The sequence below is a fragment of the Balaenoptera borealis genome, assembly GCF_965194805.1.
Source record: "Balaenoptera borealis genome assembly, contig: HAP1_SCAFFOLD_248, whole genome shotgun sequence".
Taxonomy (NCBI): Eukaryota; Metazoa; Chordata; class Mammalia; order Artiodactyla; family Balaenopteridae; genus Balaenoptera; species Balaenoptera borealis.
In genome coordinates this window covers 419,330-436,665 of record NW_028123909.1, presented here as the reverse complement: position 1 = coordinate 436,665, position 17,336 = coordinate 419,330, and the positions used below count along the sequence as shown (strand labels likewise).

The following is a 17,336-nucleotide window of genomic DNA, read 5'->3' as shown; positions in this document are numbered from 1 at the left end:
AGGGGCCCCTGGGAGGGGTGTTTGTCACAGGTCTCTCCGCAAGCCCAGTTCTCTCGACCGTGACTGTCCTCGATTGCGGCGTCTGCTACACGGCCTGGGTCAAAGAGCCTAAAAGTGCGGGGATTGGGACCCAACCTGGTAGGAGGAACTTGAGTCCCGTGATCCCCCTAAGCCCCTGTAACCCTGCGGTGGGCGTGGGTCCCCCTCAAGTCACGCTGCCTCCCACACCCACAGCTTCCTTCTGTCTTTGGCTGAGTCCCCTCTGGTTCCTCAAATGGCCACCAGGTGGGAGCAGAGACCTGCGGTGAGGCTGGGACTGAGGCCTCCTTGAAGATGGGCTAGGAGGGCTCCAGGCAGGGCTGGGGGCCTCTCTCACTGGGGGTCTGGGCTTGCCGGGTGGCTGGGAGCTGGGTGCGTGCCTGGGGGTGCAGGCCTCTTTTGGGGTGAGTGTGCTGTGACTGCGTGGGGTGTAGATGGGCACACCTGTGTGCAGAGGCCTCTGCAGCTGTTGGGTGCGTGTGCCCTTGAGCATGCCCGTGTGCAAGCATGCAGGGGGTACCTGTGTGTGACTGTGGGGCCTGGGTCTGCAGAATCCTCCCTGTTCCCCTGCAGGCCTGAGAAGGCTGACGATTGGGATAGCCTGGCCCTTGAACTTTATGTTTCCAAAGCGGCAGGTGGCTCCGAGGCTCGGACCTCAGGACCCCCTGCCCGCTGCGTTCCCTTAGGCTGTGTCCAGCCAGTGTGGCGGCTTGTCCTACTTTGCCAGGTTTGGGGTCCTGCTGAGCCTTTTTTATTTATTTATTTATTTTAACATCTTTATTGGAGTATACTTGCTTTACAATGGTGTGTTAGTTTCTGCTGTGTAACAAAGTGAATCAGTTATACATATACGTATGTTCCCATATCTCTTCCCTCTTGCATCTCCCTCCCTCCCACCCTCCCTATCCCACCCCTCTAGGTGGTCACAAAGCACCAAGCTGATCTCCCTGTGCTCTGCGGCTGCTTCCCACTAGCTCTCTGTTTGACGTTTGATAGTGTATATATGTCCATGCCACTGTCTCACTTTGTCACATCTTACCCTTCCCCCTCCCCATATCCTCAGGTCCATTCTCTAGTAGGTCTGTGAGCCTTTTGATTTGTGTCAGGATGGGGACTCATTGCTGTTCCTGGGGGCCTCGGGGTAGGAAAGGCCAACAGTGCACTGGGGGTGCTCCTTAGCCCCAGGCTGGGGGTTCGGGGAGGGGGAGGGCCGCCACACCGGAGTTTGTGCCCCTGGTCCTGCCAAGCCACTGGGAGGGTGGATGCTAGCCCACTTGTCACCCGCTTAGCATCCTGGGCTTCCAAGGTCCTCCTCCAGCCAGGCCCGTTTCCCTGCTCCCTTTGGTGCCTTTCTACTGCCCTCACTACCTCCACCGCCCTCTTCCGTTCTCCCTGAAAACCACGCTAAGCAGACATTTGTCAAGGTCACAGTGACCTCCATGCTGCCAAGCCCAGTGGACAATTCTCCGGCCTCCTCTGACTTGACCCTCAGCAGCACTTCAGGGGCTGGTCCTTCCCTCCTCCTGCCATCACTCCCTTCCGCAGCTCAGGAATTCCGCTCTCCTGGTTTTCCTTCTGTCCCGCTGGCCCTCCCTCTCAGCCTCCTTTGCTGGTCCCTGATCTCTCCAAGTCTGGGTGCCCCATCCCTACACCTCTTCTGTCTCCCTCTTTAAACGCCCACTTCCTTGGTGATCTCATCCAAGCTCATGGCTTTCAAATGACTCCCGTTGAGTATAATTTAATTAGTTGGTTTTTTATCATCTGTCTTCTCCCAAAGGAAAGCAAGCTCTACAGGCAGGGCTTTTTTTGTCTTAAGTCAGGTTTATTAAGGTATAATTTACATACAGTTAATGTCACCCTTTTTAGTGTTCACTTCTGTAAGTTTTTGACAAACACGTATAGTTGTGAAACTGTCTCTGCCATCAATTACAGGACAGTTCCCATCACCCCCAAAAGTTCTCCATACCCTTGTGGTCATCCCCTCCCCCATGTCCCGCCCTGGGCAGCCACTAATCTGTTCTTTTGTCCCTTTTCCCTAGTTGTGCCTTTTCTGAAAAGTCATATAAATGGGATTGTACTGCGTGTAACCTTTGGAATCGGCTTCTTCCACTTATCACAATGCACAGCGCATTTGAGATTCACCCATATTGTTGCAGCTGTGAGCCGTTAGTTCTTTTATTCTATTGTATTTTATTGCACAGCTTTGTTTATCTGTTCGGAGGGGGACCAGTTGTCCTGGTTTCCGTGGGAGGGAATGGTTTTTCTGGGACATGGGACTTTCAGTGCTAAAACCAGGGTGGTTGGTTATCTTAGTTCTTTAGTTGAGGGACATTTGGGTTGTTTCTAGGTTGTTGATGATTTTGAATACCTACTCAATATAACCAGTGACAGAGGGTTTTTTGGTGAACACAAATGTCCATTTCTCTTGGGTAAATACCTAGGAGTGGGGTTGCTCAGTTGGATGACGAGTGTACGTATCACTGTAAAAGAGGCTGCCAAGCTGTTCTCCAGAGTGGCTGTATTGTGTAGCATTGTGGGAGAATTCCACTTGCTCTGCATCTTAACCAGAACTTGGCAGTGTGTCAAAAAAAATTAAAAACCGGTTTTTTAGCCATCTTAATAGGTGTATAATGATATCTCCTCACGGTTGGCAGAGATTTCCTTTATTCGCCTTGAGTAGTGTTGTGCCCCCAGTGCCTGGGTTAGTGCCTGCTATGTAGTAGACACTCAATGAATTTTTTTTTTTTTTACTGAGTGAATGGATGTATGGATGGATGAATGAATGAAGTCAAAGGGGCTTCCGGTATCTAAATCTGTTATAGCAAATACATAGCACACGTACCGCCAATTCCCCCATGCCCCATTCTGTTTCCATGGCAGACGTCACTCATCAATTGAGCCATTTTATCCACCTGCTTCATTTCAGACAGGTACGATCCAGTCCTTTGTGTAGCAAGTGAGATGAGCCCCATGAGCTAATGCAGCTTTAGTTCAAGCCTCTCATTGGCTGAAGAAGAGGCCAGGCTCAGAGCAGGGTCCAAGGCTGCCCAAGGACTCACAGCGAGCCAGTGGCAGGACTAGATCTCCAGGCTGGGCTCTCCCCAGAAAAATGCACGACGTCTCTGACAAGGCTGGAGTAGGATGGGAGGCATGGACGTGGATCTGGGCCTGAGGCCGGGTTGGAGCATTGTGGAGTGCTCCCTGGGCCCCGGCCGGGTGGGAAGGCTGATGCCGGCGCTCTTCCTGCAGGTGCCCAGGAGCTGCTGGGATGGCCTACCCGCCCACGTTGGCTCCCTGGCCCAGCGGGCGTACTGGGCTCTGCTGAGCCAGCAGAGGGACCAGAGCATCGTGGCCCTGGGCCAGAGCGGTGCTGGCAAGACCACCTGCTGCGAGCAGGTCCTGGAGCACCTGGTGGGGATGGCAGGCAGTGTGGATGGCAGGGTCTCAGGTACAGTGGTCTCCAGGTGACGTGCAGCTGGGACGTGGTGGGGGCGGTGGCGTGGGGGAAGGGAAGGGAGAGTCAGAGGGGGTGCTGGGCGGCTCTTTCTTATATCTGCTCAGCTAGCGTTCACTGAGCACCTGTGTGCAGACCCTGTGCTGGCTTCTGGGCAGGGCCACCCCTAGTCTGTTGGGTACTTTTGTGTGAATTAGAAACAGGTACTCCTTGCCTAAGACACTCACTGCCACATGTGGAACCGTCGTCACGCATTGACATTGTTAGAACCAAACACTTGACCACCACGTTCTGGGCCATCATCCTAATAAGTATACAGGCCTATGGCTATCTGATATAAATGCTGTGCCCTTAGGTGTGGTGTCCTTGTGCAGCGCACAGCCCACTGGACTGTGCAGAGGACCCGATAAGTAAAAACAAAGACAAGGAGGCACTGACAGCCGGAAGGGAGACTCAGCTGCTCATCTGTGCCAGACTCCAGTGCTCTGCACCGCTTGCTGGCCGAGCTGGGGAGGGGAGAGGCGGAGGGAGCACAGAGAAGGGGCCGGGGGGCTTCCTTGAGGAAATGATGTTTGAGCTGGGCATTAAAGAAAGAGTTTCAACATTGTAAATCAACTATACTTCAATAAAAAATAGTGTCAGTTGGTGATAATAATTACAATATTGATGGGGATCGTGGTAAATGCTTGCTGAGGACTTACGCGCCAGGCTCTATTCCAAGCAGGTTAACTTATTTATTATTTAAAACATCCCTATAAGGTAGACATTATTATTATTTGAATTTTATAGATGAGGCCATTAAAACGCAGGGAGGTTAACCAGCTTGCCCAAGGCCACACAGCTCATACATCCTAGCACCGAGATTCAAACACAGACAGTTTGGCTCCAGAGCTGTTACCCCTGGGCCAGTGTCCTCAATGTATTGTTGCCCCTCTGAGGAGCCTTTTTAGTTGTTCTTTCTCCTAATCGTCTCCCACCGTGAAAAGTTAATGCCATAGATTCACCATATATTTGTTTATGCAGTGTGTGTGTATGTGTGTATATATATACAGACACACACAGACATGTGTGTGTGTGTGTGTGTGTATCTGTGCTCTATTCTATACATAAGAAAGGAAAACTGCCCCCATCCTCAAGAATCAGTTTCTGCCCTCTTGGGGGCAGTATTCCCCCTGCTGAGAATATATGGCCCAGGCAGTATTGCTTTTCTAATAATAACAAACAATACTAACACCACCACATTTGGAGCATGTTCTGAGCACTTTACATTATTAAATCTTTTAGTCTTTGTGGCAACCACATGAGGTAAGTAAGTACTATTATTACCCCCATCTTATAGATGGGGTATCTGAGGCACAGGGAGGTTAATTTATTCGCTCCAAATCAGGTGACTAACAACGGGGAGAGGCCATATTCAAGCTTGTTTAACCATTGTACTATCCTGCTTCTCCACTGGGCTTATTCCAATGCTTTATTGATCACCTGTTCTGCACCTGGCCCAGGTTAGAGCCCTGTGAGGAGCTGGGGATACAGCAAGGAGAGGCCCTCCCAGAATGTAGATCTGCTGAAAGTGTGTGTTGGGGGAGTGGGAGTCAGGCTAGGCTGTATCCAGGTGCCTAGCACATAGTGGGTGCTTGTTAAATAGTTATGTTAAAAAGCTTGGGACTGCTGGGCTTTTTGATCTGGCTGTGATGGGCGTTCCCCCGAGAGCAGGTCCAAGAATGTTAATGCTCTGCCCTCCTCCTAGACTCCACCAGGCCCAGGAGGCCCTAGGGCAGCCCTTGTCACTCAGATCGTACCAATCCTAGGTGTGTGTATCTCCCCTTCTGGGCTCACTCTTGCTCACCCCGCGCCCCTGCTTGCAGCACAGGGCCAGCCCAGCAGCGGAAGAGGTGTGGCTTAGAGCTGAGTTGGGGGAGTGGAGGGGCCCCTGCTGGGGCCTGGGGCCAGAATGGGGTCCTGTGAGAGGTGGGGGTGGCAGCACCCGGGCCACGGGTGATGCCCTGTCTGTGCCCCACCAGTGGAGAAGATTCGAGCCACCTTCACTGTCCTCCGGGCCTTTGGCTCCGTGTTCACCGGCCACAGCCGCCGTGCCACCCGGTGCTCCATGGTGATGTCACTGGACTTGAACGCCACAGGCCGAGTCACGGCCGCCCAGCTCCAGGTGAGGCCTCTGGATGGGAGGGAGAGGGGGCTCTTTGGGGCTGCAGTAGCCTCAGCCCCACTCAGCAGGGCCCACGCCTCCAGCTGGGACCCTGGAATGTGTCTAAATGGTCATCGCTCCCCAGGCCAAGGCCAGCTCCTCCCCACCTCACTCAGTGCCCAGACATCTCCTCCCGGAGCAGGCCAGCTCGTCTGTGCCTCGGAGTATCACAGGGATGAAATATTCATGAGTAGATACATAATTCAGCCGCTCATTAGCTGGGTCTTAAAAGCGTAAGCTGAAATTAAACAGGCGCTCGCTGGCCTTCTGCGGCAGCCCGTGTGTGACAGGCACATGGCCTGTTTGTTCCTCTCTCTGAAATCACCTGGCTCCTCCCCTCCCCCCCCCCGCCCCCGCCAACATTCTGTTTGAACAGAAAACAGGATTAGGTTATTAGAAGGGTTGTTTGTATGCGGAGCTAGGAGAATACCCAGACTCGCTGGTGCACGATAAATCCCTTTCTGTCCCGGCCCTGAAAGTCTACCGTGCATCACCATGTGGGTCAAGTTATTAAGGGCTTCGGTTGCATAAGAGTGTGTTGGAGGGCGGCTCTGGGTTAATTGTTAGTACCCTTGGATTCCTTCATCGGAATGAGCCCGTTGCATTCGTTGATTGCCTGCGTGGACGCTGAATCAGTGAGACAAAGGCCTGGCACGTTTTGATTTGGAGGCGTCCAGCCAAGTTGGGGCCTGAGGTGCTGCCTCGAAGAGTGGGCCTGGGGGTTGGTGGGGGTGTGCGGGCAGCCTAGCGGGGCCTCGTGCTGACCGGCGCCTGTCCTCTCCCCTGGCAGACGATGCTGTTGGAGAAGAGCCACGTGGCCCGGCAGCTGGAAGGGGAAGGCAGTTTCGAGGTTTTCTCCCAGATGCTATCCGGATTGGACCTGGCTCTCAGGTGAGCGACTGGGCTGAGCAGGGACAGCCGAGGGCAGTGAGACAAAGGGCCTCCGCTCTCCAGGGCCCCAGCCCTGCCTCTGCCCAGAGGTGAGAGGCAGTGGAGCCCAGTGGTTAGGAATCTGGCCTCTGATTCTTGCTGCCTGGTACTGCTCCTGGGCTGGGTGAACCTGGCCAGGTGTCACCTGCTCTGAACCTCCGTTTCTTCCTCTGTAAAGTGGAAATAGTACCTTGACTGCTGACCTTACAGGATTAAGTGAGATAATTCACATATGGCTCTTTATACACGCTGGGGGGTGGTGGTGGATGTCTGCTGTGACGGTGACATTTTGGTACAGGTTCTGACAGCAGCGTGGGAGGTGGGCAAGGAACAGCAGACCCCAAATCTTCCAGAAGCTCCTAAACTCTGTGAGAGCCTTGGGTGCACCTGAGGTAGCTCAGGGCGAGGAGGCACCAGGTGGAACAGCAGAGAAGCCACAAGACTCATCTGGGAGGGCCTTCTGGGGGAGGTGGCCCAGGGAGTCATCTCTGCCCCTCGCTGACTCCTGGGAATTCTTGGACATGTGGCTCCCTGTCTCTGAGCCTTGGTTTCCTCATCTGTTGAACGAATGAGTAAGGTTCTATCTAGTGAAGCTCCAGGGAGTGCTCACCCCAGGCGAGGGGTGATAATTTTCAATTTGCCTCTGCGTCCCCCATCATTTGTCTCCTGCCTTCCACCCCCGTCTGAAGGGCAGGCCCAACCTGTCCTGAGCCTCCTGGCTAAGGCCAGAGGGGCACCTTACCCTTTGGAGAGAGGGCAGATTAGGGAGGAAACTCCCAGTTTTCAGAGCAGGGTAACTGAGGAGTAAGGAAGCTTCTGGAAGGCCTTCACTTAAGAAGGGCCCATTGAGGGCAGCAAGTGAGGAATATTCGGGAGGCAGGGCCAGGGCCTGAGGCAGACCCCGGGGCCACCTGGGGCACTCTGTGGAGCCCCGTGCCATGATGCCCACCTGCCCTGCCAGGCCACTGGTGTGGGTGGGTCCTCCCTTACTTCTGGTCCCTTCTCTGTTTCCAGGACAGAACTGTACCTGCACCAGCTGGCAGACAGCAGCTCCTTCGGCATGGGCGTGTGGCCTAAGGTAAAGAGGAGGTCCTTCTGGGTGTGAGTGGGTGTCTGTGTCCCCATGGCCAAGGTGGGCGGGTCCCCTGTGTGGCTCGTCCCTCTGCCACTGGGGTGAGTAGTTGGCAAGGGCTGGTCACGTGGGGGAGGCAGGGTTGCCTTTATGGGGCCTGGGCTTGTCAGGGAAATGAGTCTTGTGCTAATAAAGGGAACCAGGAGGTGGTTTGTGTAGAGGTTAGGGCGCGGTCTCCGGGACAGGCTGTCTGGGTTCAAACCCCGGCTCTGACACTTACTGGATATGAGACCTCAGGCATGGACCCTAGCCTCTCTGAATGTCTGTGTCCTCTTCGGTAAAATAACAACAGAACGGGCGGGCAGGCTGAGGAGAGGACAGAGCGTGGCACGGCCTGCCCGCCTGGGCCACGGGGAGAAGGTAGGGGCGCCGCCCGCGCCCTCGTTCCGCTGCCTGGCGTCCTTTGTGGAGGCAGGGCTCCCAAGGAGCTCAAAGGCCAGGGAAGGACACACGGGACGGTCCAGAGCCACCCTACCGCTCCAGTGGTGCAGCACCCTCTCTGAATTCCTACTGCCACCAAAACACATCCCTAAGGCCTTTGGGAAGAATTGCTAGGACCCAGGAAGGCGGCCCCTTGCTGTGGTCCAGACTTCAGCAGCTGCCGATGACCAGAGGGAGCCAGCCGGCCGGCCGTGAGCAGGAGGACAGGACACGGGGACAGGGACAGCCCCAGCCGGGCTTCCCGCAGCTGTGCCCACCGCCAGAACCAGCTCCAGCCAGTCACAGCCCCCGAGATGCCAAACAGAGACGGGCGAGAGGCCGGCAGGAAACTGACACCCCCTCACTGGAGAGCCTGCCCGGTCGGGGTGCGGGGCACCATCCCCGTCTGAACTCACCCCACAGCTCAGCCGTCTCCCAGTGACCCAGACGCGTCACCACGGCCCCAGGGCTGATCCCCGACCAAGGTCAGAACTCCCCCCAGTGTGACGGCCCCCATGCCACTCCTGTGGTGGAAGGGACGGCAGGCAGAGACCAGGAGTAGAGTCTTTTTTATTAATGGCTGCGTTTTCAAAGAACCGTTTTGTTACCAGGAAAGCTCCCCAGGAAGGGATTGCATTAGTGCAACAAGGGGGAGCCTTGATGCCAGGCTTTCCAGACACTTCCAGGTGGAGACTTTTGGCCTAGGCCGGCCGCCGGGGACTCGGGGGCTGGGAGGACACACGGCCCCTCCCCCGCCCCGACGGGGCGCTAAGGCACCCGGCCCGCCTGGGGGGGCAAAACCCCGTGCCGTCAACAGGCCGGCGGCTTGCAGCCCTCAACCTGCAGCCCTTTGCTCAGGAGGAAGGCGTCCTGCATGGGGTCACAACCCAGGAAGAGCTTCACCATGCCCTTGGCATCCTCGGAGCCCCCTGGCCTCAGAATGCAGCTTCTGTAGTCCATGGCAACCTGAGGAGAGGGGGCGGGGCTGCAGGAGGGTGGAGCACCCCCTTCACGGAGGGTGTGGGTGTGGCCACCTCTGCTGTGACTCAACAAAGGGCAGGGGAGCAGGGGGTTCTGGGCAGGGCCCTCAGAGCCTGGCAGGCCCAGGCGGGCGGCAAAAGCATCTAGGCCCAGGCCCAAGGACCTCCGTGTTGGTCTGCACGGCAGGCCGGCCTCTCACCTTGCCACTCAGGACGCCCTCCTGCTTGAAACGAGTGTGTGGACCGTGTCCGCGGAGTACACCTCGCTGCACAGGTAGCCATAGGACTGGGCGTCGTAGCTTCCTGCCAGGTGGCCGAAGGTCGCAGGCAGGTGGGTCCCTGGGACACACGCGGAGAGGCTCCTGCCCGGCCCCCTGGCCGCTCCGTGCCCCTTCCCCAGAGCCCAGAGCTTGGGGCCTCAAAGCAGCCCTGTCTGAGTCCCCTGCCACTAGAGGGAGTATTGGCCCAACACTTCTAGAAAACGGGGACCTTGCGGGCAACTCAGTGGAGGGACACAAATCAATCTTTGCCGACTTTCTGCTGAAGCTCACGAGGGTTCACCCCTAAGCCTCTTACAGGGACAGCTGCCCGAGGCTCCGAGGGATGAGTCAGGGCTCGCCCTCCAGCACGGGGAGAGCGCGGGTTAAAGCGCTCACGAGGGAGTGAACTGCGTCTCCGCACCGACACGCTCGGGCAAACCTCGTCGACGCGTTCCGTCCGGGGTATGAAGCCCTCTCCTGCCTCTTCCAGGCTCTCCAGAAAGCACGTGCAGATACGCCCAGCCCACCCTCGGACTCCGTGGGCCACAGCTGGAGGGACCAGCCCAGGAACCCAGGCAGGAAGAGGCCAGAGGTCAGCGAGCCTCGACCAGAGCCCGTCAGTCGGTCCCCCTTCACACACCACCAGAGGATCCTCTTGACCTGGGCAGTAGCCGCCAACCGACCGCTAAGGTGGGCCCGGCGTGCGCTTGGCTACCTGGCGTGGCTGGGACCCCGAGGATCTCCTGGCAGAGGCGGGCATTGTCCTAGGCCGGGTCCGAGGGCGTCTGCGTGTGCAGGGCCTGGTCCACCTTGGCCAGGACGATCTGGCGCAGGTTGAAGAGGCCTGGAGGGCGGGAGGAAGGAGACGGGGGCGCTGGCACTGTGTCCAGGCCGCGCTTTCCAGCCGGGCGGTCCGGGAGCCCCTTTCCTTTCCCTCGGCCCGGCCGCACGGGGGTTGGCCAGCCGGGACTTGATGAGCTTGTCCAGCAGCTCCTGGGGGACGGCGCTGCTCGTGCCCCGCCGAGACTGGCAGCAGCGCCAGGGCTTCACAGGGCGCGGCGCTCCCGGCCCCAGAGCCTACCCTCTGGTTCTCATCCCCGGCTGTCACCAGAGTCGCAGGCAACGTGCCCTTCTTTTCGTTTGTCTTTTTTCCGGCCCTCGACCATGCAAAGGTGTGAAGCCCTGCCACTCGCTGCCACGTGGATGCACCGTGAGAACACGGTGCTCAGCGAGAGAAGTCAGACACAGAAGGACACACAGGGTGTGACCCCACTGAGGGGAAACGTCCAGAACAGGTAGATCCACAGAGTCAGAGTGGGTTCCTGGTTGTCAGGGACAGGGGAGGGGAGGGAATGATAACTAAGGGCGTGAGGGACCTTTTTGGGGTGAGGGAAATGTTCCAGAACAGGGCAGTAGTGACGGCTGCACAGCTCAGTAAAGTGTCCCCACGCGCTCCGGTTGCAGTCTGTGAGAGCATCGCTCTCAGGACGAAGGGCTGACTGCAGGAAGACTGAACGAGCACTGGGTCCTGGGCCCAGACGCTCATCTGGGGACCCCCCCCACATTGGGAAGTCACTGGGACTTGCTGAGCCTCCACCGAGACTGGCAGCAGCCCCAGGGCCTCACAGGGCGTGGTGCTCCCGGCCCCAGAGCCTAACCTCTGGTTCTCATCACCGCCTGTCACCAGCCTTGCATGCAACGTTCCTTTCTTCTATTTTGTCTTTTTTAAAGGCAACTCTTGAATACCTGTATTTAACATTGCAGGGAACCAGTCCTGACTCCTTGATCTGGGACTTCCAGCCTCCAGAGTCTCGAGGACATCCACTTCCGTTGTTTACGCGCCCAGTGCGTGGGGTTTGATGATGGAAACTGACACCGAGGGCGTCTCCTCGTGCGGGGTGACATCAGCGGAAGAATCCCGTGGCGAGGGCCTGCCTGAGGACCACGGGAGAGCCCGGGCCCTCCCCGCCCCCTGCCTTCAGCCCCTCGCCCGCACCCTCCTGGGAGCGGAGCTGGTGCATCGCTTGCCAGAACTCATGGAAGTAGGTCTCCAGCTCATCATGCTGGAACAGGGAGGGCGGGTTGGGCGTAGGCTTGGTGAAGTTGGCCACCATGGCCGCGATGGCAATCTGGCGCCTCCCGTCCTGCTGCAGGCAGCCCGGCTGCAGGCCAAAGCAGGCCATGTGCCCGGACTTCCCTTCCCTGGGGAGGGACGCGGGTGAGGCCCCGCTACCACAGAGGAGCCCCGGCCCACGGCCGACAGGTTCCCCCACGCATGCACCGAGGGTAGAGGTCCAGGTAGAACTTGCTGATGGATGACCTTGCCCGAGGCCGCGTCCCGGACCGTGTAGAGCCTCACATCTTCATCTTCGTGACGCATGTTGGCGCCTTCCTCCAGGTCGAAGGTCAGCCCCAGCAGCTCCTGGGAGATGCCCAGCCGCCTGCGCGTGACCACCTGCATGGGGAAGGACTCATTGAGCAGGTACTGGTCCACGTGGTAGCGCGTCTCCTCCCCCTGGTTCATGTAGTAGCGCAGGTCCTAGACGTTGATGGGCCCGTCAAAGTGCAGGCCCCGCCTCTGGCACTCAGCCTTCTTTAGCTCCAGGATCAGGGCCGCTCCTGCTCCCCGAGGGGCTTCAGCTTCTGGGCCAGCTCATCTGCGGGCGGAGGGGAGAGGCTCAGCTATGTCCCTGTGGCAGCCGCCCAGCCGCCCCCCACCCCACGCCCCTCGAGGCAGAATGAAGGGTTGGGGAAGGCGACCCCCAAGGGCTGACACAGTGGGGTCTCAGGCAGCACCACGTCCAGTCAAGGTCCACCTGACCCCCGTCCCCACTGGGACTCGGGGAGGCGGGGTTACCTAGGAAAGTGGCCACCACCTGGCTGGTCTTGGCCATGTTCATCTCCAGCACAGAGTCGGCACGCGTGCTGAATCCCAGCAGGCGGGACTTCTGAGCCTGCAGCCTTACCAGCTCCCCGAGGATCGCGCAGTTCTCCTGGAACCCAGAGACAGCCAGCGCTGGGGACCGTGGGCCACGCCCTCCCCACAGGCCCCGGGCCAGGTCTCTGTGGGTGGGAGGGCTCTCAGGCCACTGGCGGGCACAGCCAAACCCCCTCCCTCCTCCTCCTGGCCTGGATTTCTAGACACTTTGGTGCTGTCCTAACATGTGGTCTTTATGAACACAGGTCCTTTTGGAACCAGAAACGGCGTGAACCATGATGAGCTCTAAGGCCAAGGGCAGGAAGAAATGTGACCAGGCTCTCCAGGAGCCACCCAGGGGCCTCCCCGGGCTCAACAATACAAACTTGGCTGCCGTGCAGACAGCAGCTCATCCCCACGGCGCCCGAACACCCAGCCCCTGGACGGCGAGAGACCTGTTGCTGCAGGTGCCCCGTGGTTGGCTGGTGAGGCCTGGCCCCAGGCGTACGCCACCTTCTCTGGGGCCACCTCTCTGGGTCTGCGGTGGGGTTCTCCTGGGAGCCCCCAGTCACCACAGGACCAACGTGGCCTGTCTGCAGCCCAAGAAGGTGGGGACACAGGTCTGTCCCCCGTGGACATCACCCGCGAGGCCGAGCAAGCACCAGTGGTGTCTGCGGGGAAGATGAAGGGCTCATGCACAGCCCCCATCTACTGAAGATGCTAAACGGGAGAAGCACAGACTGCAGCCACATGCGGTATGGACCAAACGCAAGTGTCCTTGCAGGAACCGATGTCTGAATGTCGAGGCTGTTCCCGGGCCACAGTGAGAAGGCCCAGGCCCCACGCAAGGCACAGAGAGGGGATGGGGGGAACATCTGCGAATCTGAGCTCATCGGGCATCACCCCAGAAGGAGAGGGAGAGAGCCAGAAGGAGATACGGAGGGAGAGGGAGAGAGAGGGAGGTACAGACGTCTCTCCTTTCCCTGGGGGTTCTCTAGTGCAGCCAAGCCTGAAAACCACTGCATTTCGGGAGATGGGTCCTCGTGGAAAAGTTAAATAGTAGCTCATGGCATTATCGACACATATTAAAATGGCCCCAAATCTTGGGGAGTCAGGGAGGGGAGCTGGCGGCTGCCTCGTAAAGGAGGAGAGATTGGGCGTCAGAGGAGGTGCCTGCCTCCACCACCTCCGCCGCCGCTGCCCCCCCCCAGGGCCCCGCAGACTTCATCTCCCAGCTGTGGTCCTGGGCTGGAAGGCAGCGGGGAGGTCAGGCCGTCCCAAGCATCAACGTTGACTTCAGGGCTGATCTGAAAGGCGCCTGGTGTTTGTTGAAGCAGAAAAAAGAGAAAGCAGTGGGCAGAGGATGGGAGGGGGAGGGAGCCCCCATCAGCCCTTCTCCCTGTCTCCCTCTCTGTCTCCCTCCCTCCCTCCCTCCCTCTACCTCCCTGCCTCTCACTCTCCCTCCATCTCTCCCTCTGCCTCTCTCCCTCCCTCTCTCCCTCCCTCTCTCCCTGTCCCTCTTGCCCTGTCCTGTCCCTCTCTCCCTCCCTCCATCCCTGTCTCTCTTTCCCTGTCCCTCTCTCCCTCTCCCTCTATCCGTCCCCCCTCCCTTTCCCCGTTTCCATCTCCCTCTCTGCCTCCCTCTTTCCCTGTCCCTGTTTCCCTGCTCTGCTCTCCCTCTCCCTCTCCCTCTTTCCCTCTCCCTCTCTCCCTGTCCCCCTTTCCCTGTCCCTGTTTCCCTGTTCCGCTCTTCCTATACCTCTTTCCCTCTCCCTCTCTCCCTCTCGTGCTCCCTCTCCCTCTCCCTCTCCCTCCACCTCCTTCCCTCTCCAGAGAGGGAAGGAGGTGGAGGGAGAGGGACAGGGAGCAGGAGAGGGAGGGGGAAGAGGGAGAGAGTGATAGAGGGAGGGAGGGAAAGACAAAGACATCTCTCCCTCCCTCCCTCTCTCCCTCCCTCTCTCCCTCCCTCTCTCCCTCTTCCTCGCTCCCTCTCCTCCCTCTCCCTCCGTCTCTCCATCTCCCTCACTCCCTCCCAGAGACAGAGAGACGAAGAGGCAGAGACAAGGGAGAGGGAGAGAGGGAGAGGGAGAGAGAGGGGGAGAGAGGGAGAGACGGAGAGAGGGAGAGAGAGAGAGGTCTCTTCCTCCCTTTCCCTCTCTCCTCCTTCTCTCCCTCTCTCCCACTCTCCCTCTTCCCTCTCCCTCCCTCCCCCCTCCCTCTCTCCCTCTCCCCCTCTCCCTCGTCTCTCCCTCTCCCTCCATCTCTCCCTCTCTGGGAGGGAGTGAGGGAGAGGGAGAGACAGAGGGAGGGAGAGGGTGAGACAGAGGGAGGGAGAGGGAGAGAGGAAGGGAAAGGGCGAGGGAGGGAGAGGGAAGGAGGACGAGACGTCTCTCCCTCTCCGTCTCCCTCCCCCTCCCTCTCTCCCTCTCCCTCCCTTCCTCTCCCTCTCCCTCTCCTAGAGGGAGGGAGGGAGAGGGAGAGACAGAGGGAGAGGAGAGGGGGAGTCGGAGAAGGAGGTAGGGAGAGGGAGAAGGCGAGAGGGTGCCTGCTTCCCTCTCTGTCTCCCTCCCTCCCTCCCTCCCTCTCCGTGTCCCTGTCTCCCCCCTCTCCCTCTCCCTCTGTCTCTCCCTCTCTGGGAGGGAGAGAGGGAGAGGGAGAAGGAGGGAAAGTGATGGAGGGAGGGAGAGGGAGAGAAGGAGGAGAGAGGGAGAGGGAGGGAGGAAGAGAGCTCTCCCTCTCTCTCCCCTCTCTCTCCCCCTCCCTCTCTCCCTCTCCCCCTCTCCCTTGTCTTTGCCTCTCCCTCCGTCTCTCCCTCTCTGAGAGGGAGTGAGGGAGACGGAGAGACGGAGGGAGAGGGAGAGGGAGGAGAGGGAGGGAGGGAGGGAGAGACGTTTCCTCCCTCCCTTTCCTCCCTCTTCTCCCTCTCCCTCTCCCTCTCCATCTAACTCTCCCGCTCCCTCCATCTCTCCATCTCCCTCACTCCCTCCCAGAGGGAGAGGGGAGGGAGAGAAGGAGAGGGAAAGAGGAGAGGGAAGAGGGAGAGGAAAGAGGCAGAGGGAAGAGGCAGAGAGGGAAGAGGGAGAGAGGGAGAGGGAGAGAGAGGGGGAGAGAGGGAGAGACGGAGAGAGGGAGAAAGAGAGAGGTCTCTTCCTCCCTTTCCCTCTCTCCTCCTTCTCTCCCTCTCTCCCACTCTCCCTCTTCCCTCTCCCTCTCTCCCCCCTCCCTCTCTCCCTCTCCCCCTCTCCCTCGTCTCTCCCTCTCCATCCATCTCTCCCTCTCTGGGAGGGAGTGAGGGAGAGGGAGAGACAGAGGGAGGGAGAGGGTGAGACAGAGGGAGGGAGAGGGAGAGAGGAAGGGAAAGGGCGAGGGAGGGAGAGGGAAGGAGGGCGAGACGTCTCTCCCTCTCCGTCTCCCTTCCCCTCCCTCTCTCCCTCTCCCTCCCTTCCTCTCCCTCTCTCTCTCCTAGAGGGAGGGAGGGAGAGGGAGAGACAGAGGGAGAGGAGAGGGGGAGTCGGAGAAGGAGGTAGGGAGAGGGAGAAGGCGAGAGGGTGCCTGCTTCCCTCTCTGTCTCCCTCCCTCCCTCCCTCCGTCTCCGTGTCCCTGTCTCCCCCCTCTCCCTCTCCCTCTGTCTCTCCCTCTCTGGGAGGGAGAGAGGGAGAGGGAGAAGGAGGGAAAGTGATGGAGGGAGGGAGAGGGAGAGAGGGTGAGGGAGAGAGGGAGAGAAGGAGGAGAGAGGGAGAGGGAGGGAGGAAGAGAGCTCTCCCTCTCTCCCCCCTCTCTCTCCCCCTCCCTCTCTCCCTCTCCCCCTCTCCCTTGCCTTTGCCTCTCCCTCCGTCTCTCCCTCTCTGAGAGGGAGTGAGGGAGACGGAGAGACGGAGGGAGAGGGAAAGAGAGGAGAGGGAGGGAGGCAGAGGGAGGGAGGGAGGGAGAGACGTCTCCTCCCTCCCTCTCCTCCCTCTTCTCCCTCTCCCTCTCCCTCTCCCTCCAACTCTCCCGCTCCCTCCATCTCTCCATCTCCCTCACTCCCTCCCAGAGGGAGAGAAGGAGGGAGAGGCAGAGACAGGGGAGAGGGAGAGAGGAAGAGGGAGAGAGAGGGGGGAGAGAGGGAGAGGGAGAGAGGGGGAGGGAGAGAAGGAGAGGGAAAGAGGAGAGGGAAGAGGGAGAGGAAAGAGGCAGAGGAAAGAGGCAGAGGGAAGAGGGAGAGGAAGAGGGAAGAGGGAGAGAGGAGAGAGGGAGATAGGGAGAGGAAAGAGAGAGGGAGAGGGAGAGAGGGAGGGAGAGAGGAAGAGACAGAGGGAGAGCGAGAGAGGGAGTGGGAAAGAGGTAGAGGGAGAGCGGAACAGGGAAAGAGGTACAGGGAGAGAGGGAGGCAGCGAGGGAGGAGAGGAAGCAGGGAGAAAAGAGAGAAAGAACACACCGTCTACATTTCTGTCAAATGACACCGGGGATCCTTACACAACCAGGAGAAAGTAACACAGGGAGGCTCTTTCTCAGCTGGAACTGGAACTGCAGACGGGGCCAAACACCACCAGGCTGGCCACACGTGTCCAGCCGCCGCTCCAGCCCCGTCAGCCGTGAGTCCGGTCACCAGGGCTCTGAGTGTCTGCTCCAGGGAGCTGGGGTTCACCCTCTCACCCGGGAGGCCGGGCCAAGAGAGCAGGGCCCCGGGCTGGACACACAGGGGAAAACGCATCCCCACAGGACAGCTTGTGCGAGCAGATTCAGCTACCAGATTCTAGAGGCCCGGGACCACCCTGTGGCCCGTGAAACCCAGGAGCCACGAGGGTCTTGCAACATGATTCCTGTCCGTTGGACTGTAAAGTTTATGTAGGGAATCTTGGAAACAGTGGTAACAAGGCTGAATTGGAACGAGCTTTAGGCTATTATGGACCACTCTGAAGTGTGTGGGGTGCTAAAAACCCTCCCGGCTTCGCTCTCGTTGAATGTGAAGATCCCCGAGATGCAGCCGATGCTGTCCGAGAACTAGATGGGAGAACACTA

The 17,336-nt window shown here is 58.8% G+C and overlaps 1 pseudogene across 1 annotated transcript in view; it reads right to left on the bottom strand.

The window, feature by feature from the left end:
• Positions 1-12,417, bottom strand: part of LOC309621289 (thimet oligopeptidase-like) — a 52,709-nt pseudogene extending 40,292 nt beyond the window's left edge. The window contains exons 1-6 of the transcript in view: positions 12,276-12,417; positions 11,700-12,075; positions 11,425-11,620; positions 10,369-10,420; positions 10,134-10,262; positions 9,359-9,497 (exon numbers count right to left, since the gene is read on the bottom strand). The product of the transcript in view is annotated as a thimet oligopeptidase-like (transcript). The remainder of the gene's footprint in view (positions 1-9,358; positions 9,498-10,133; positions 10,263-10,368; positions 10,421-11,424; positions 11,621-11,699; positions 12,076-12,275) is intronic.
• Between the last annotated feature and the right edge of the window lie 4,919 nt (positions 12,418-17,336).